This window comes from Pan paniscus, chromosome 6, assembly GCF_029289425.2.
Source record: "Pan paniscus chromosome 6, NHGRI_mPanPan1-v2.0_pri, whole genome shotgun sequence".
NCBI classification, from domain to species: Eukaryota; Metazoa; Chordata; class Mammalia; order Primates; family Hominidae; genus Pan; species Pan paniscus.
This window is the reverse complement of record NC_073255.2, coordinates 122,824,703-122,847,395: the sequence shown is the minus strand read 5'-3', so window position 1 is coordinate 122,847,395 and position 22,693 is coordinate 122,824,703.

The window sequence follows — 22,693 nt, the reverse complement described above, 5'->3', positions numbered from 1 at the left end:
AGATATCGGTGTAGATATTTCCACGTTTACAGAGACTGCGGTGTAGATATTTCCATCTTTCTACAGATGGCATGGTAGATATTTCCATGTTTATACAGATCGCGGTGAAGGTATTTCCATGTTTATACAGATCACAGTGTAGATATTTCCATGTTTATACAGATCACGGTGAAGATATTTCCATGTTTATACAGATAGCAGTGTAGATATTTCCATGTTTATACAGATAGCGGTGTAGATATTTCCATGTTTATAGAGAGAGCTGTGTAGGTATTTCCATGTTTATAGACATAGCGGTGTAGATATTTCCATGTTTATATATATTGCGTCGTAGATATTTCCATGTTTATACCGATAGCGGTGTTGGTATTTCCACGTTTATACAGATAGCGGTGTAGATATTTCCATCTTTTTACAGATATCGGAATAGATATTTCCATGTTTACACAGATTGCGGTGTAGATATTTCCATCTTTCTACAGATGGCATTGTAGGTATTTCCAAGTTTATACAGATGGCGGTGTAGATATTTCCATGTTTATATAGATGGAGGTGTAGATATTACCATGTTTATACAGATAGCGGTGTAGATATTTCCATGTTCATACAGATCGCGGTGAAGATATTTCCATGTTTATACAGATTGCGGTGTAGATATTCCATGTTTATACAGATCGCAGTGTAGATATTTCCGTGTTTATACAGATAGCAGTGTAGATATTTCCTTGTTTATACAGATAGCGGTGTAGATATTTCCGTGTTTATAGAGATAGCGATGCAGGTATTTCCATGTTTGTAGACATAGCGGTGTAGATATTTCCATGTTTATATAGATGGTGTTGTAGATATTTCCATGTTTTTACCGATAGCGGTGTTGGTATTTCCACGTTTGTACAGATAGCGATGTAGATATTTCCATGTTTATACACCTCGCGGTGCAGATATTTCTATCTTTATACAGATGGCATTGTAGATATTTCTTTAGTCACACAGATGGCGGTGTAGATGTTTCCATGTTTATACAGATGGCGAAGTAGTTAGTTCCATGTTCATGGAGATGGCAGTGTAGATATTTTAAGGTTTATAGAGATGGCGGTGTAGATATTTCCATGCTTATAGAGATAGCAGTGTAGATATTTACATGTTTATACAGATGGCTGTGTAGATATTTCCATGTGTATACAGATGGCATTGTAGATATTTCCATGTTTATACAGATGACTGTATAGGTATTTCCATGTTTTTACAAATGGCAGTGCAGATTTTTCCATGTTTATAGAGATACCGATGTAGATATTTCCATGTTTGTACAGATGGCGGTGTTGATATTTCCATCTATACACAGTTGGCCGTGTAGATATTTCCATGTTTATACCGATGGCGGCATAGATATTTCCATGGACATGCAGAAGGCGGTGTAGATATTTCCATCTTTATACAGATAGCGGTGTAGATATTTCCATGTTTACACAGATGGTGGTGTAGATATTTCCGTGTTTATACACATGGCGGAGTAGATATTTCCATCTTTATGGAGATGGCAGTGTATATATTTTCATGTTTATAGAGGTGGCGGTGTAGATATTTCCATATTTATTGAGATAGCCGTGTACATATTTCCATCTTCCTACAGATGGCAGTGTAGATATTTCCATGTTTATACAGATGGCCGTGTAGATATTTCCATATTTATAAAGATGTCTGTGTAGATATTTCCATGTGTATACAGATGCTGTTGTAGATATTTCCATGTATATACAGATGGTGGTGTAGATATTTCCATGTTTATTCAGATGACTGTGTAGATATTTCCATGTTTTTACAGATGGCAGTGTAGATATTCCAATGTTTATAGAGATGGCGCTGTAGATATTTCCATGTTTAAACACATAACGGTGGAGATATTTCCATGTTTATACTGACAGCAGTGGAGATATTTCCATGTTTATACACATAGCGGTGTACATATTTCCATGTTTATAGAGACAGCGGTGTAGGTATTTCCATGTTTATACTGATAGCGGTGCATATATTTCCAGGTTTACACAGATGCCTATGCAGATATGTCCATATTTATACAGAGGGCTGTGTAGATATTTCTATGTTTATACAGATGGCAGTGTAGGTATTTAAAAGTTCTTACACATGACTGTGTAGGTATTTCCATGTTTATACAGATGTCTTTGTACATATTTCCATGTTTATAGAGATAGCGGTGTATATATTTCCATGTTTATACAGATAATGGTGTAGATATTTCCATGTTTATACAGATAACGGTGTAGATATTACCATGTTTATACAGACCGCCGTGTAGATATTTCCATGTTTATAGAGATAGAAGTCTAGATAATTCCATGTTTGTACAGATGGCGGTGTTGATGTTTCCATCTATACACAGATTGCCGTGTAGGTATTTCCATGTGTATACAGATGGCATTGTAGATATTTCCATGTTTATAAAGATGGTGGTGTAGATATTTCCATGTTTACACAGATGATTGTATAGGTATTTCCATGTTTATACAGAAGGCGGTGTATATATTTCCATGTTTATATAGATAGCGGTGTAGATATTTCCATGTATATACACATGGCTGTGTAGATATTTCCGTGTTTATGCAGATGGTGGTGTAGATATTTCCATGTTTATACAGATAATTTAGTAAATATTTCCATGTATATACAGATGGCAGTGTAGATATTCCATGTTTATAGAGATCGCGGTGAAGATATTTCCATGTTTATACAGATTGCGGTGTAGATATTCCATGTTTATACAGATCGCGGTGTAGATATTTCCGTGTTTATACAGATAGCAGTGTAGATATTTCCTTGTTTATACAGATAGCGGTGTAGATATTTCCGTGTTTATAGAGATAGCGGTGTAGGTATTTCCATGTTTGTAGACATAGCGGTGTAGATATTTCCATGTTTATATAGATGGTGTTGTAGATATTTCCATGTTTTTACCGATAGCGGTGTTGGTATTTCCACGTTTGTACAGATAGCGATGTAGATATTTCCATGTTTATGCACCTCGCGGTGCAGATATTTATATCTTTACACAGATGGTATTGTAGATATTTCCTTATTCACATGATGGCGGGGTAGATGTTTCCATGTTTATACAGATGGCGGAGTAGTTACTTCCATGTTTATGGAGATGGCAGTGTAGATATTTTCATGTTTATAGAGATGGCAGTGAAGATATTTCCATGTTTATAGAGATAGCAGCGTAAATATTTACATGTTTATACAGATGGCTGTGTAGATATTTCCATGTGTATACAGATGGCATTGTAGATATTTCCATGTTTATACAGATGACTGTATAGGTATTTCCATGTTTTTACAGATGGCAGTGCAGATATTTCCATGTTTATAGAGATAGCGGTGTAGATATTTCCATGTTTGTACAGATGGCGGTGTTGATATTTCCATCTATACACAGATGGCCGTGTAGATATTTCCATGTTTATACAGATGGCGGCGTAGATATTTCCATGGACATGCAGATGGCAGTGTAGATATTTCCATGTTTATACAGATAGCGGTGTAGATATTTCCATGTTTTCACAGATGGTGGTGTAGTTATTTCCGTGTTTATACACATGGCGGAGTAGATACTTCCATCTTTATGGAGATGGCAGTGTAGATATTTTCATGTTTATAGAGATGGCGGTGTAGATATTTACATATCTGTAGAGATAGCGGTGTAGATATTTCCATCTTTCTACAGATGGCAATGTAGATATTTCCATGTTTATACAGATGGCGGTGTAGATATTTCCATATTTATACATATGTCTTGTAGATATTTCCATGTGTATACAGATGATATTGAAGGTATTTCCATGTTTATACAGATGGTGGTGTAGATATTTCCATGTTTATTCAGATGACTGTGTAGATATTTCTATGTTTTTACAGATTGCAGTGTAGATATTTCAATGTTCATAGAGATGGCGCTGTAGATATTTCTATGTTTATACAGAAAGCGGTGGATATATTTCCATGTTTATACAGACAGCAGTGGAGATATTTCCATGTTTATACACATAGCGGTGCACATATTGCCGTGTTTATAGAGACAGCAGTGTAGGTATTTCCATGTTTATACAGATAGCGGTGCAGATATTTCCATGTTTATACAGATGCCTATGCAGTTATCTCCATATTTATACAGAGGGCTGTGTAGATATTTCTATGTTTATACAGATGGCAGTGTAGATATTTCCATGTTCCTACACATGACTGTGTAGGAATTTCCATGTTTATACAGATGGCTTTGTAGATATTTCCATGTCTATAGAGATAGCGGTGCAGATATTTCCATGTTTATACAGATCGTGGTGTAGATATTTCCATGTTTATACAGATCGTAGTGCAGATATTTCCATGTTTATACAGATACCGGTGTAGATATTTCCATGTTTATACAGACCGCAGTGTAGATATTTCCATGTTTATAGAGATAGCAGTGTAGATATTTCCAAGTTTGTACAGATGGCGGTGTTGATGTTTCCATCTATACACAGATTGCCGTGTAGGTATTTCCATGTGTATACAGATGGCATTGTAGATATTTCCATGTTTATACAGATGGCGGTGTAGATATTTCCATGTTTATAGAGATAGCGGTGTAGATATTTCCATATTTATACAGATAACGGTGTAGAAATTTCCATGATTATACAGATAGCGGTGTAAATATTTCCATGTTTATACAGATCACGGTGTAGATATTTCCTTGTTTATACAATTAGCGGTGTAGTTATTTCCATGTTTATACAGATAGTGGTGTAGATATTTCCATGTATATACAGATGGCTGTGTAGATATATCCATGTTTATACAGATGGCTGTGTAGATATTTCCATGTTTATACAGATGACTTTGTAGGTATTTCCATTTTAAAAAGATGGACGTGTAGATATTTCAATGTTTATAGAGATAGCTGTGTAGATATTTCCATGTTTATACAGGTAGCGGTGTAGATATTTCCATGTTTATACAGATCGCGGTGTAGATATTTCCATGTTTATAGAGATCGCGGTATAGATATTTCCATGTTTATACAGATAGCGGTGTAGATATTTCCATGTTTATACAGATAGCGGTGAAGATATTTCCATGTTTATACAGATAGCGATGTAGGTATTTCCATGTTTATAGACATAGCGGTGTAGATATTTCCATGTTTATGTAGATGGCGTTGTAGATATTTCCATGTTTATACCAATAGCGGTGTTGGTATTTACACGTTTATACAGATAGCGATGTAGATATTTCCATGTTTATGCAGCTCGCGGTGCAGATATTTATATCTTTATACAGATGGCATTGTAGATATTTCCTTATTCACATGTTGGCGGGGTAGATGTTTCCATGTTTATACAGATGGCGGATTAGTTAGTTCCATGTTTATGGAGATGGCAGTGTAGATATTTTCATGTTTATAGAGATGGCGGTGAAGATATTTCCATGTTTATAGAGATAGCAGCGTAAATATTTACATGTTTATACAGATGGCTGTGTAGATATTTCCATGTGTATACAGATGGCTTTGTAGATATTTCCATGTTTATACAGATGACTGTATAGGTATTTCCATGTTTTTACAGATGTCAGTGCAGATATTTCCATGTTTATACAGATAGCGGTGTAGATAATTCCATGTTTTCACAGATGGTGGTGTAGATATTTCCGTGTTTATACACATGGCGGAGTAGAAACTTCCATCTTTATGGAGATGGCAGTGTAGATATTTTCATGTTTATAGAGATGGCGGTGTAGATATTTACATATTTGTAGAGATAGCGGTGTAGGTATTTCCATCTTTCTACAGATGGCAGTGTAGATATTTCCATGTTTATACAGATGGCGGTGTAGATATTTCCATATTTATACATATGTCTTGTAGATATTTCCATGTGTATACAGATGATATTGAAGGTATTTCCATCTTTATACAGATGGTAGTGTAGATATTTCCATGTTTATTCAGATGACTGTGTAGATATATCTATGTTTTTACAGATTGCAGTGTAGATATTTCAATGTTCATAGAGATGGCGCTGTAGATATTTCTATGTTTATACAGAAAGCAGTGGAGATATTTCCATGTTTATAGAGACAGCAGTGGAGATATTTCCATGTTTATACACATAGCGGTGCACATATTGCCATGTTTATAGAGACAGCAGTGTAGGTATTTCCATGTTTATTTAGATAGCGGTGCAGATATTTCCATGTTTATACAGATGCCTATGCAGTTATCTCCATATTTATACAGAGGGCTGTGTATATATTTCTATGTTTACACAGATGGCAGTGTAGATATTTCCAGGTTCCTACACATGACTGTGTAGGTATTTCCATGTTTATACAGATGGATTTTTAGATATTTCCATGTCTACAGAGATAGCGGTGCAGATATTTCCATGTTTATACAGATCGTGGTGTAGATATTTCCATGTTTATACAGATTGTGGTGTAGATATTTCCATGTTTATACAGATACCGGTGTAGATATTTCCATGTTTATACAGACCGCAGTGTAGATATTTCCATGTTTATAGAGATAGCAGTGAAGATATTTCCAAGTTTGTACAGATGGCGGTGTTGATGTTTCCATATATACACAGATTTCCGTGTAGGTATTTCCATGTGTATACAGATGGCATTGAAGATATTTCCATGTTTATACAGATGGTGGTGTAGATATTTCCATGTTTACACAGATGTCTATATAGGTATTTCCATGTTTATACAGATGGCGGTGTAGATATTTCCATGCTTATAGAGATAGCGGTGTAGATATTTCCACATTTATACAGATAACGGTGTAGAAATTTCCATGATTATACAGATAGCGGTGTAAATATTTCCATGTTTATACAGATCACGGCGTAGATATTTCCTTGTTTATACAATTAGCGGTGTAGTTATTTCCATGTTTATACAGATCTTGGTGTAGATATTTCCATGTTTATACAGATACCGGTGTAGATATATCCATGTTTATACAGATGGCTGTGTAGATATTTCCATGTTTATACAGATGACTTTGTAGGTATTTCCATGTTTATACAGATGGCCGTGTAGATATTTCAATGTTTATAGAGATAGCTGTGTAGATATTTCCATGTTTATACAGATAGCGGTGTAGATATTTCCATGTTTATACAGATCGCGGTGTAGATATTTCCATGTTTATACAGATCGCGGTATAGATATTTCCATGTTTATACAGATAGCGGTGTAGATATTTCCATGTTTATACAGATAGCGGTGTAGATATTTCCTTGTTTATAGAGATAGCGGTGTAGGTATTTCCATGTTTATAGACATAGCGGTGTAGATATTTCCATGTTTATATAGATGGCGTTGTAGATATTTCCATGTTTATACCAATAGCGGTGTTGGTATTTCCACGTTTATACAGATAGCGATGTAGATATTTCTATGTTTATGCAGCTCGCGGTGCAGATATTTATATCTTTATACAGATGGCATTGTAGATATTTCCTTATTCACATGATGGCGGTGTAGATTTTTCCATGTTTATACAGATGGCGGTGTAGTTAGTTCCATGTTTATGGAGATGGCAGTGTAGATATTTTCATGTTTATAGAGATGGCGGTGAAGATATTTCCATGTTTATAGAGATAGCAGCGTAAATATTTACATGTTTATACAGATGGCTGTGTAGATATTTCCATGTGTATACAGATGGCATTGTAGATATTTCCATGTTTATACAGATGACTGTATAGTTATTTCCATGTTTTTACAGATGGCAGTGCAGATATTTCCATGTTTACAGAGATAGCGGTGTAGATATTTCCATGTTTGTACAGATGGCGGTGTTGATATTTCCATCTATACACAGATGGCCGTGTAGATATCTCCATGTTTATACAGATGGCGGTGTAGATATTTCCATGGACATGCAGATGGCAGTGTAGATATTTCCATGTTTATACAGATAGCGGTGTAGATATTTCCATGTTTTCACAGATGGTGGTGTAGATATTTCCGTGTTTATACACATGGCGGAGTAGATACTTCCATCTTTATGGAGATGGCAGTGTAGATATTTTCATGTTTATAGAGATGGCGGTGTAGATATTTACATATTTGTAGAGATAGCGCTGTAGATTTTCCATCTTTCTACAGATGGCAGTGTAGAGATTTCCATGTTTATACAGATGGCGGTGTAGATATTTCCATATTTATACATATGTCTTGTAGATATTTCCATGTGTATACAGATGATATTGAAGGTATTTCCATGTTTATACAGATGGTGGTGTAGATATTTCCATGTTTATTCAGATGACTGTGTAGATATTTCTATGTTTTTACAGATTGCAGTGTAGATATTTCAATGTTCATAGAGATGGCGCTGTAGATATTTCTATGTTTATACAGAAAGCGGTGGAGATATTTCCATGTTTATACAGACAGCAGTGGAGATATTTCCATGTTTATACACATAGCGGTGCATATATTGCCATGTTTATAGAGACAGCAGTGTAGGTATTTCCATGTTTATACAGATAGCGGTGCAGATATTTCCATGTTTATACAGATGCCTATGCAGTTATCTCCATATTTATACAGAGGGCTGTGTAGATATTTCTATGTTTATACAGAGGGCAGTGTAGATATTTCCATGTTCCTACACATGTCTGTGTAGGTATTTCCATGTTTATACAGATAGCTTTGTAGATATTTCCATGTCTATAGAGATAGCGGTGCAGATATTTCCATGTTTATTCAGATCGTGGTGTAGATATTTCCATGTTTATACAGATCGTGGTGTAGATATTTCCATATTTATACAGATACCGGTGTAGATATTTCCATGTTTATACAGACGCAGTGTAGATATTTCCATGTTTATAGAGATAGCAGTGTAGATATTTCCAAGTTTGTACAGATGGCGGTGTTGATGTTTCCATCTATACACAGATTGCCGTGTAGGTATTTCCATGTGTATACAGATGGCATTGTATATATTTCCATGTTTATACAGATGGTGGTGTAGATATTTCCATGTTTACACAGATGTCTATACAGGTATTTCCATGTTTATACAGATGGCGGTGTAGATATTTCCATGTTCATAGAGATAGCGGTGTAGATAATTCCATATTTATACAGATAACGGTGGAGAAATTTCCATGATTATACAGAGAGCGGTGTAAATATTTCCATGTTTATACAGATCACGGTGTAGATATTTCCTTGTGTATACAATTAGCGGTGTAGTTATTTCCATGTTTACACAGATCGTGGTGTAGATATTTCCATGTTCATACAGATACCGGTGTAGATATATCCATGTTTATACAGATTGCTGTGTAGATATTTCCATGTTTATACAGATGACTTTGTAGGTATTTCCATGTTTATACAGATGGCCGTGTAGATATTTCAATGTTTATAGAGATAGCTGTGTAGATATTTCCATGTTTATACAGATAGCGATGTAGATATTTCCATGTTTATACAGATCGCGGTGTAGATATTTCCATGTTTATACAGATCGCGGTATAGATATTTCCATGTTTATACTGATAGCGGTGTAGATATTTCCATGTTTATACAGATAGCGGTGTAGATATTTCCATGTTTATAGAGATAGCGGTGTAGGTATTTCCATGTTTATAGACATAGCGGTGTGGATATTTCCATGTTTATATAGATGGCGTTGTAGATATTTCCATGTTTATGCAGCTCGCGGTGCAGATATTTATATCTTTATACAGATGGCATTGTAGATATTTCCTAATTCACATGATGGCGGTGTAGATGTTTCCATGTTTATACAGATGGCGGAGTAGTTAGTTCCATGTTTATGGAGATGGCAGTGTAGATATTTTCATGTTTATAGAGATGGCGGTGAAGATATTTCCATGTTTATAGAGACAGCAGCATAAATATTTACATGTTTATACAGATGGCTGTGTAGATATTTCCATGTGTATACAGATGGCATTGTAGATATTTCCATGTTTATACAGATGACTGTATAGGTATTTCCATGTTTTTACAGATGGCAGTGCAGATATTTCCATGTTTATAGAGATAGCGGTGTAGATATTTCCATGTTTGTACAGATGGCGGTGTTGATATTTCCATCTATACACAGATGGCCGTGTGGATATTTCCATGTTTATACAGATGGCGGCGTAGATATTTCCATGTTTATACAGATAGCGGTGTAGATATTTCCATGTTTTCACAGATGGTGGTGTAGATATTTCCGTGTTTATACACATGGCGGTGTAGATACTTCCATCTTTATGGAGATGGCAGTGTAGATATTTTCATGTTTATAGAGATGGCGGTGTAGATATTTACATATTTGTAGAGATAGCGGTGTAGATATTTCCATCTTTCTACAGATGGCAGTGTAGATATTTCCATGTTTATACAGATGGCGGTGTAGATATTTCCATATTTATACATATGTCTTGTAGATATTTCCATGTGTATACAGATGATATTGAAGGTATTTCCATCTTTATACAGATGGTAGTGTAGATATTTTCATGTTTATTCAGATGACTGTGTAGATATTTCTATGTTTTTACAGATTGCAGTGTAGATATTTCAATGTTCATAGAGATGGCGCTGTAGATATTTCTATGTTTATACAGAAAGCGGTGGAGATATTTCCATGTTTATACAGACAGCAGTGGAGATATTTCCATGTTTATACACATAGCGGTGCACATATTGCCATGTTTATAGAGACAGCAGTGTAGGTATTTCCATCTTTATGTAGATAGCGGTGCAGATATTTCCATGTTTATACAGATGCCTATGCAGTTATCCCCATATTTATACAGAGGGCTGTGTAGATATTTCTATGTTTATACAGATGGCAGTGTAGATATTTCCATGTTCCTACACATGACTGTGTAGGTATTTCCATGTTTATACAGATGGATTTTTAGATATTTCCATGTCTACAGAGATAGCGGTGCAGATATTTCCATGTTTATACAGATCGTGGTGTAGATATTTCCATGTTTATACAGATTGTGGTGTAGATATTTCCATGTTTATACAGATACCGGTGTAGATATTTCCATGTTTATACAGACCGCAGTGTAGATATTTCCATGTTTATAGAGATAGCAGTGTAGATATTTCCAAGTTTGTACAGATGGCGGTGTTTACGTTTCCATCTATACACAGATTGCCGTGTAGGTATTTCCATGTGTATACAGATGGCATTGAAGATATTTCCATGTTTATACAGATGGTGATGTAGATGTTTCCATGTTTACACAGATGTCTATATAGGTATTTCCATGTTTATACAGATGGCGGTGTAGATATTTCCATGTTTATAGAGATAGCGGTGTAGATACTTCCACATTTATACAGATAACGGTGTAGAAATTTCCATGATTATACAGATAGCGGTGTAAATATTTCCATGTTTATACAGATCACGGTGTAGACATTTCCTTGTTTATACAATTAGCGGTGTAGTTATTTCCATGTTTATACAGATCTTGGTGTAGATATTTCCATGTTTATGCAGATACCGGTGTAGATATTTCCATGTTTATACAGATCGCGGTGTTGATATTTCCATGTTTATACAGATCGCGGTATAGATATTTCCATGTTTATACAGATAGCGGTGTAGATATTTCCATGTTTATACAGATAGCGGTGTAGATATTTCCATGTATATAGAGATAGCGGTGTAGGTATTTCCATGTTTATAGACATAGCGGTGTAGATATTTCCATGTTTATGTAGATGGCTTTGTAGATATTTCCATGTTTATACCGATAGCGGTGTTGGTATTTCCACGTTTATACAGATAGCGATGCAGATATTTCCATGTTTATGCAGCTCGCGGTGCAAATATTTATAACTTTATACAGATGGTATTGTAGATATTTCCTTATTCACATGATGGCGGGGTAGATGTTTCCATGTTTATACAGATGGCGGAGTAGTTACTTCCATGTTTATGGAGATGGCAGTGTAGATATTTTCATGTTTATAGAGATGGCAGTGAAGATATTTCCATGTTTATAGAGATAGCAGCGTAAATATTTACATGTTTATACAGATGGCTGTGTAGATATTTCCATGTGTATACAGATGGCATTGTAGATATTTCCATGTTTACACAGATGTCTATATAGGTATTTCCATGTTTATACAGATGGCGGTGTAAATATTTCCATGTTCATAGAGATAGCGGTGTAGATAATTCCATATTTATACAGATAACGGTGTAGAAATTTCCATGATTATACAGAGAGCGGTGTAAATATTTCCATGTTTATACAGATCACGGTGTAGATATTTCCTTGTGTATACAATTAGCGGTGTAGTTATTTCCATGTTTACACAGATCGTGGTGTAGATATTTCCATGTTCATACAGATACCGGTGTAGATATATCCATGTTTATACAGATTGCTGTGTAGATATTTCCATGTTTATACAGATGACTTTGTAGGTATTTCCATGTTTATACAGATGGCCGTGTAGATATTTCAATGTTTATAGAGATAGCTGTGTAGATATTTCCATGTTTATACAGATAGCGGTGTAGATATTTCCATGTTTATACACATCGCGGTGTAGATATTTCCATGTTTATACAGATCGCGGTATAGATATTTCCATGTTTATACAGATAGCGGTGTAGATATTTCCATGTTTATACAGATAGCGGTGTAGATATTTCCATGTTTATAGAGATAGCGGTGTAGGTATTTCCATGTTTATAGACATAGCGGTGTAGATATTTCCATGTTTATATAGATGGCGTTGTAGATATTTCCATGTTTATGCAGCTCGCGGGGCAGATATTTATATCTTTATATAGATGGCATTGTAGATATTTCCTAATTCACATGATGGCTGTGTAGATGTTTCCATGTTTATACAGATGGCGGAGTAGTTAGTTCCATGTTTATGGAGATGGCAGTGTAGATATTTTCATGTTTATAGAGATGGCGGTGAAGATATTTCCATGTTTATAGAGACAGCAGCATAAATATTTACATGTTTATACAGATGGCTGTGTAGATATTTCCATGTGTATACAGATGGCATTGTGGATATTTCCATGTTTATACAGATGACTGTATAGGTATTTCCATGTTTTTACAGATGGCAGTGCAGATATTTCCATGTTTATAGAGATAGCGGTGTAGATATTTCCATGTTTGTACAGATGGCGGTGTTGATATTTCCATCTATACACAGATGGCCGTGTGGATATTTCCATGTTTATACAGATGGCGGCGTAGATATTTCCATGTTTATACAGATAGCGGTGTAGATATTTCCATGTTTTCACAGATGGTGGTGTAGATATTTCCGTGTTTATACACATGGCGGAGTAGATACTTCCATCTTTATGGAGATGGCAGTGTAGATATTTTCATGTTTATAGAGATGGCGGTGTAGATATTTACATATTTGTAGAGATAGCGGTGTAGATATTTCCATCTTTCTACAGATGGCAGTGTAGATATTTCCATGTTTATACAGATGGCGGTGTAGGTATTTCCATATTTATACATATGTCTTGTAGATATTTCCATGTGTATACAGATGATATTGAAGGTATTTCCATCTTTATACAGATGGTAGTGTAGATATTTCCATGTTTATTCAGATGACTGTGTAGATATTTCTATGTTTTTACAGATTGCAGTGTAGATATTTCAATGTTCATAGAGATGGCGCTGTAGATATTTCTATGTTTATACAGAAAGCGGTGTAGATATTTCCATGTTTATACAGACAGCAGTGGAGATATTTCCATGTTTATACACATAGCGGTGCACATATTGCCATGTTTATAGAGACAGCAGTGTAGGTATTTCCATGTTTATGTAGATAGCGGTGCAGATATTTCCATGTTTATACAGATGCCTATGCAGTTATCTCCATATTTATACAGAGGGCTGTGTAGATATTTCTATGTTTCTACAGATGGCAGTGTAGATATTTCCATGTTCCTACACATGACTGTGTAGGTATTTCCATGTTTATACAGATGGATTTTTAGATATTTCCATGTCTACAGAGATAGCGGTGCAGATATTTCCATGTTTATACAGATCGTGGTGTAGATATTTCCATGTTTATACAGATTTTGGTGTAGATATTTCCATGTTTATACAGATACCGGTGTAGATATTTCCATGTTTATACAGACCGCAGTGTAGATATTTCCATGTTTATAGAGATAGCAGTGTAGATATTTCCAAGTTTGTACAGATGGCGGTGTTGACGTTTCCATCTATACACAGATTGCCGTGTAGGTATTTCCATGTGTATACAGATGGCATTGAAGATATTTCCATGTTTATACAGATGGTGATGTAGATATTTCCATGTTTACACAGATGTCTATATAGGTATTTCCATGTTTATACAGATGGCGGTGTAGATATTTCCATGTTTATAGAGATAGCGGTGTAGATATTTCCACATTTATACAGATAACGGTGTAGAAATTTCCATGATTATACAGATAGCGGTGTAAATATTTCCATGTTTATACAGATCACGGTGTAGATATTTCCTTGTTTATACAATTAGCGGTGTAGTTATTTCCATGTTTATACAGATCTTGGTGTAGATATTTCCATGTTTATACAGATACCGGTGTAGATATTTCCATGTTTATACAGATCGCGGTGTTGATATTTCCATGTTTATACACATCGCGGTACAGATATTTCCATGTTTATACAGATAGCGGTGTAGATATTTCCATGTTTATACAGATAGCGGTGTAGATATTTCCATGTTTATAGAGATAGCGGTGTAGGTATTTCCATGTTTATAGACATAGCGGTGTAGATATTTCCATGTTTATGTAGATGGCGTTGTAGATATTTCCATGTTTATACCGATAGCGGTGTTGGTATTTCCACGTTTATACAGATAGCGATGTAGATATTTCCATGTTTATGCAGCTCGCGGTGCAGATATTTATATCTTTATACAGATGGTATTGTAGATATTTCCTTATTCACATGATGGCGGGGTAGATGTTTCCATGATTATACAGATGGCGGAGTAGTTACTTCCATGTTTATGGAGATGGCAGTGTAGATATTTTCATGTTTATAGAGATGGCGGTGAAGATATTTCCATGTTTATAGAGATAGCAGCGTAAATATTTACATGTTTATACAGATGGCTGTGTAGATATTTCCATGTGTATACAGATGGCATTGTAGATATTTCCATGTTTATACAGATGACTGTATAGGTATTTCCATGTTTTCACAGATGGCATTGCAGATATTTCCATGTTTATAGAGATAGCGGTGTAGATATTTCCATGTTTGTACAGATGGCGGTGTTGATATTTCCATCTATACACAGATGGCCGTGTAGATATTTCCATGTTTATACAGATGGCGGCGTAGATATTTCCATGGACATACAGATGGCAGTGTAGTTATTTCCATGTTTATACAGATAGCGGTGTAGATATTTCCAGGTTTTCACAGATGGTGGTGTAGATATTTCCGTGTTTATACACATGGCGGAGTAGATTCTTCCATCTTTATGGAGATGGCAGTGTAGATATTTTCATGTTTATAGAGATGGCGGTGTAGATATTTACATATTTGTAGAGATAGCGGTGTAGATATTTCCATCTTTCTACAGATGGCAATGTAGATATTTCCATGTTTATACAGATGGCAGTGTAGATATTTCCATATTTATACATATGTGTTGTAGATATTTCCATGTGTATACAGATGATATTGAAGGTATTTCCATGTTTATACAGATGATGGTGTAGATATTTCCAAGTTTATTCACATGACTGTGTAGATATTTCTAAGTTTTTACAGATTGCCGTGTAGATATTTCAATGTTCATAGAGATGGCGCTGTAGATATTTCTATGTTTATACAGAAAGCGGTGGAGATATTTCCATGTTTATACAGACAGCAGTGGAGATATTTCCATGTTTATACACATAGCGGTGCACATATTGCCGTGTTTATAAAGACAGCACTGTAGGTATTTCCATGTTTATACAGATAGCGGTGCAGATATTTCCATGTTTATACAGATGCCTATGCAGTTATCTCCATATTTATACAGAGGGCTGTGTAGATATTTCTATGTTTATACAGATGGCAGTGTAGATATTTCCAGGTTCCTACACATGACTGTGTAGGTATTTCCATGTTTATACAGATGGCTTTGTAGATATTTCCATGTCTATAGAGATAGCGGTGCAGATATTTCCATGTTTATACAGATCGTGGTGTAGATATTTCCATGTTTATACAGATCGTGGTGTAGATATTTCCATGTTTATACAGATACCGGTGTAGATATTTCCATGTTTATACAGACCGCAGTGTAGATATTTCCATGTTTATAGAGATAGCAGTGTAGATATTTCCAAGTTTGTACAGATGGCGGTGTTGATGTTTCCATCTATACACAGATTGCCGTGTAGCTATTTCCATGTGTATACAGATGGCTTTGTAGATATTTCCATGTTTATACAGATGGTGGTGTAGATATTTCCATGTTTACACAGATGTCTATATAGGTATTTCCATGTTTATACAGATGGCGGTGTAGATATTTCCATGTTTATAGAGATAGCGGTGTAGATATTTCCATATTTATACAGATAACGGTGTAGAAATTTCCATGATTATACAGATAGCGGTGTAAATATTTCCATGTTTATACAGATCACGGTGTAGATATTTCCTTGTTTATACAATTAGCGGTGTAGTTATTTCCATGTTTATACAGATAGTGGTGTAGATATTTCCATGTATATACAGATGGCTGTGTAGATATATCCATGTTTATACAGATGGCTGTGTAGATATTTCCATGTTTATACAGATGACTTTGTAGGTATTTCCATTTTAAAAAGATGGCCGTGTAGATATTTCAATGTTTATAGAGATAGCTGTGTAGATATTTCCATGTTTATACAGGTAGCGGTGTAGATATTTCCATGTTTATACAGATCGCGGTGTAGATATTTCCATGTTTATACGGATCGCGGTATAGATATTTCCATGTTTATACAGATAGCGGTGTAGATATTTCCATGTTTATACACATAGCGGTGTAGATATTTCCATTTTTATAGAGATAGCGGTGTAGGTATTTCCATGTTTATAGACATAGCGGTGTAGATATTTCCATGTTTATGTAGATGGCATTGTAGATATTTCCATGTTTATACCGATAGCGGTGTTGGTATTTCCACGTTTATACAGATAGCGATGTGGATATTTCCATGTTTATGCAGCTCGCGGTGCAGATATTTATATCTTTATACAGATGGCATTGTAGATATTTCCTTATTCACATGTTGGCGGGGTAGATGTTTCCATGTTTATACAGATGGCGGATTAGTTAGTTCCATGTTTATGGAGATGGCAGTGTAGATATTTTCATGTTTATAGAGATGGCGGTGAAGATATTTCCATGTTTATAGAGATAGCAGCGTAAATATTTACATGTTTATACAGATGGCTGTGTAGATATTTCCATGTGTATACAGATGGCTTTGTAGATATTTCCATGTTTATACAGATGATTGTAAAGGTATTTCCATGTTTTTACAGATGGCAGTGCAGATATTTCCATGTTTATACAGATAGCGGTGTAGATATTTCCATGTTTTCACAGATGGTGGTGTAGATATTTCCGTGTTTATACACATGGCGGAGTAGATACTTCCATCTTTATGGAGATGGCAGTGTAGATATTTTCATGTTTATAGAGATGGCGGTGTAGATATTTACATATTTGTAGAGATAGCGGTGTAGGTATTTCCATCTTTCTACAGATGGCAGTGTAGATATTTCCATGTTTATACAGGTGGCGGTGTAGATATTTCCATATTTATACATATGTCTTGTAGATATTTCCATGTGTATACAGATGATATTGAAGGTATTTCCATCTTTATACAGATGGTAGTGTAGATATTTCCATGTTTATTCAGATGACTGTGTAGATATTTCTATGTTTTTACAGATTGCAGTGTAGATATTTCAATGTTCATAGAGATGGCGCTGTAGATATTTCTATGTTTATACAGAAAGCGGTGGAGATATTTCCATGTTTATACAGACAGCAGTGGAGATATTTCCATGTTTATACACATAGCGGTGCACATATTGCCATGTTTATAGAGACAGCAGTGTAGGTATTTCCATGTTTATGTAGATAGCGGTGCAGATATTTCCATGTTTATACAGATGCCTATGCAGTTATCTCCATATTTATACAGAGGGCTGAGTATATATTTCTATGTTTATACAGATGGCAGTGTAGATATTTCCATGTTCCTACACATGACTGTGTAGGTATTTCCATGTTTATACAGATGGATTTTTAGATATTTCCATGTCTACAGAGATAGCGGTGCAGATATTTTCATGTTTATACAGATCGTGGTGTAGATATTTCCATGTTTATACAGATTGTGGTGTAGATATTTCCATGTTTATGCAGATACCGGTGTAGATATTTCCATGTTTATACAGACCGCAGTATAGATATTTCCATGTTTATAGAGATAGCAGTGTAGATATTTCCAAGTTTGTACAGATGGCGGTGTTGATGTTTCCATCTATACACAGATTGCCGGGTAGGTATTTCCATGTGTATACAGATGGCATTGAAGTTATTTCCATGTTTATACAGATGGTGGTGTAGATATTTCCATGTTTACACAGATGTCTATATAGGTATTTCCATGTTTATACAGATGGCGGTGTAGATATTTCCATGTTTATAGAGATAGCGGTGTAGATATTTCCACATTTATACAGATAACGGTGTAGAAATTTCCATGATTATACAGATAGCGGTGTAAATATTTCCATGTTTATACAGATCACGGTGTAGATATTTCCTTGTTTATACAATTAGCGGTGTAGTTATTTCCATGTTTATACAGATCTTGGTGTAGATATTTCCATGTTTATACAGATACCGGTGTAGATATATCCATGTTTATACAGATGGCTGTGTAGATATTTCCATGTTTATACAGATGACTTTGTAGGTATTTCCATGTTTATACAGAGGGCCGTGTAGATATTTCAATGTTTATAGAGATAGCTGTGTAGATATTTCCATGTTTATACAGATAGCGGTGTAGATATTTCCATGTTTATACAGATCACGGTGTAGATATTTCCATGTTTATACAGATCACGGTATAGATATTTCCATGTTTATACAGATAGCGGTGTAGATATTTCCATGTTTATACAGATAGCGGTGTAGATATTTCCATGTTTTCACAGACGGTGTTGTAGATATTTCCGTGCTTATACACATGGCGGAGCAGATACTTCCATCTTTATGGAAATGGCAGTGTAGATATTTTCATGTTTATAGAGATGGCGTTGTAGATATTTCCATATTTATAGAGATAGCTGTGTAGATATTTCCATGTTTCTACAGATGGCAGTGTAGATATTTCCATGTTTATACAGATAGCGGAGTAGATATTTCCATATTTATACAGATGTCTTGTAGATATTTCCATGTGTATACAGATGATATTGAAGGTATTTCCATGTTTATACAGATGGTGGTGTAGATATTTCCATGTTTATTCAGATGACTGTGTAGATATTTCTATGTTTTTACAGATTGCAGTGTAGATATTTCAATGTTCATAGCGATGGCGCTGTAGATATTTCTATGTTTATACAGAAAGCGGTGGAGTTATTTCCATGTTTATACAGACAGCAGTGGAGATATTTCCATGTTTATACACATAGCGGTGCACATATTGCCATGTTTATAGAGACAGCAGTGTAGGTATTTCCATGTTTATACAGATAGCGGTGCAGATATTTCCATGTTTATACAGATGCCTATGCAGTTATCTCCATATTTATACAGAGGGCTGTGTAGATATTTCTATGTTTATACAGATGGCAGTGTAGATATTTCCATGTTCCTACACATGACTGTGTAGGTATTTCCATGTTTCTACAGATGGCTTTGTAGATATTTCCATGTCTATAGAGATAACGGTGCAGATATTTCCATGTTTATACAGATCCTGGTGTAGATATTTCCATGTTTATACAGATCGTGGTGTAGATATTTCCATGTTTATACAGATCGTGGTGTAGATATTTCCATGTTTATACAGATACCGGTGTAGATATTTCCATGTTTATAGAGATAGCAGTGTAGATATTTCCAAGTTTGTAGAGATGGCGGTGTTGATGTTTCCATCTATACACAGATTGCCGTGCAGGTATTTCCATGTGTATACAAATGGCATTGTAGATATTTCCATGTTTATTCAGATGGTGGTGTAGATATTTCCATGTTTACACAGATGTCTATATAGGTATTTCCATGTTTATACAGATGGCGGTGTAGATATTTCCGTGTTTATAGAGATAGCGGTGTAGATATTTCCATATTTATACAGATAACGGTGTAGAAATTTCCATGATTATACAGATAGCGGTGTAAATATTTCCATGTTTATACAGATCACGGTGTAGATATTTCCTTCTTTATACAATTAGCGGTGTAGATATTTCCATTTTTGTACAGATAGTGGTGTAGATATTTCCATGTATATACAGATGGCTGTGTAGATATATCCATGTTTATACAGATGGCTCTGTAGATATTTCCATGTTTATACAGATGACTTTGTAGGTATTTCCATGTTTATACAGATGGCCGTGTTGATATTTCAATGTTTAAAGAGATAGCTGTGTAGATATTTCCATGTTTATACAGATAGCGGTGTAGATATTTCCATGTTTATACAGATCGCTTTTAGATATTTCCATGTTTATACACATCGCGGTATAGATATTTCCATGTTTATACAGATAGCGGTGTAGATATTTCCATGTTTATACAGATAGCGGTGTAGATATTTCCATGTTTATAGAGATAGCGGTGTAGGTATTTCCATGTTTATAGACATAGCGGTGTAGATATTTCCATGTTTATGTAGATGGCGTTGTAGATATTTCCATGTTTATACCGATAGCGGTGTTGGTATTTCCACGTTTATACAGATAGCGATGCAGATATTTCCATGTTTATGCAGCTCGCGGTGCAGATATTTATATCTTTATACAGATGGTATTGTAGATATTTCCTTATACACATGATGGCGGGGTAGATGTTTCCATGTTCATACAGATGGCGGAGTAGTTACTTCCATGTTTATGGAGATGGCAGTGTAGATATTTTCATGTTTATAGAGATGGCGGTGAAGATATTTCCATGTTTATAGAGATAGCAGCGTAAATATTTACATGTTTATACAGATGGCTGTGTAGATATTTCCATGTGTATACAGATGGCATTGTAGATATTTCCATGTTTATACAGATGACTGTATAGGTATTTCCATGGTTTTACAGATGGCAGTGCAGATATTTCCATGTTTATAGAGATAGCGGTGTAGATATTTCCATGTTTGTACAGATGGCGGTGTTGATATTTCCATCTATACACAGATGGCCGTGTAGATATTTCCATGTTTATACAGATGGCGGCGTAGATATTTCCATGGACATGCAGATGGCGGTGTAGATATTTCCATGTTTATACAGATAGCGGTGTAGATATTTCCATGTTTTCACAGATGGTGGTGTAGATATTTCCGTGTTTATACACATGGCGGAGTAGATACTTCCATCTTTATGGAGATGGCAGTGTAGATATTTTCATGTTTATAGAGACGGCGGTGTAGATATTTACATATCTGTGGAGATAGCGGTGTAGATATTTCCATCTTTCTACAGATGGCAGTGTAGATATTTCCATGTTTGTACAGATGGCGGTGTAGATATTTCCATATTTATACATATGTCTTGTAGATATTTCCATGTGTATACAGATGATATTGAAGGTATTTCCATGTTTATACAGATGGTGGTGTAGATATTTCCATGTTTATTCAGATGACTGTGTAGATATTTCTATGTTTTTACAGATTGCAGTGTATATATTTCAATGTTCATAGAGATGGCGCTGTAGATATTTCTATGTTTATACAGAAAGCGGTGGAGGTATTTCCATGTTTATACAGACAGAAGTGGAGATATTTCCATGTTTATACACATAGCGGTGCACATATTGCCGTGTTTATAGAGACAGCAGTGTAGGTATTTCCATGTTTATACAGATAGCGGTGCAGATATTTCCATGTTTGTACAGATGCCTATGCAGTTATCTCCATATTTATACAGAGGGCTGTGTAGATATTTCTATGTTTATACAGATGGCAGTGTAGATATTTCCATGTTCCTACACATGACTGTGTAGGTATTTCCATGTTTATACAGATGGCTTTGTAGATATTTCCATGTCTATAGAGATAGCGGTGCAGATATTTCCATGTTTATACAGATCCTGGTGTAGATATTTCCATGTTTATACAGATCATAGTGTAGATATTTCCATGTTTATACAGATACCGGTGTAGATATTTCCATGTTTATACAGACCGCAGTGTAGATATTTCCATGTTTATAGAGATAGCAGTGTAGATATTTCCAAGTTTGTACAGATGGCGGTGTTGATGTTTCCATCTATACACAGATTGCCGTGTAGGTATTTCCATGTGTATACAGATGGCATTGTAGATATTTCCATGTTTATA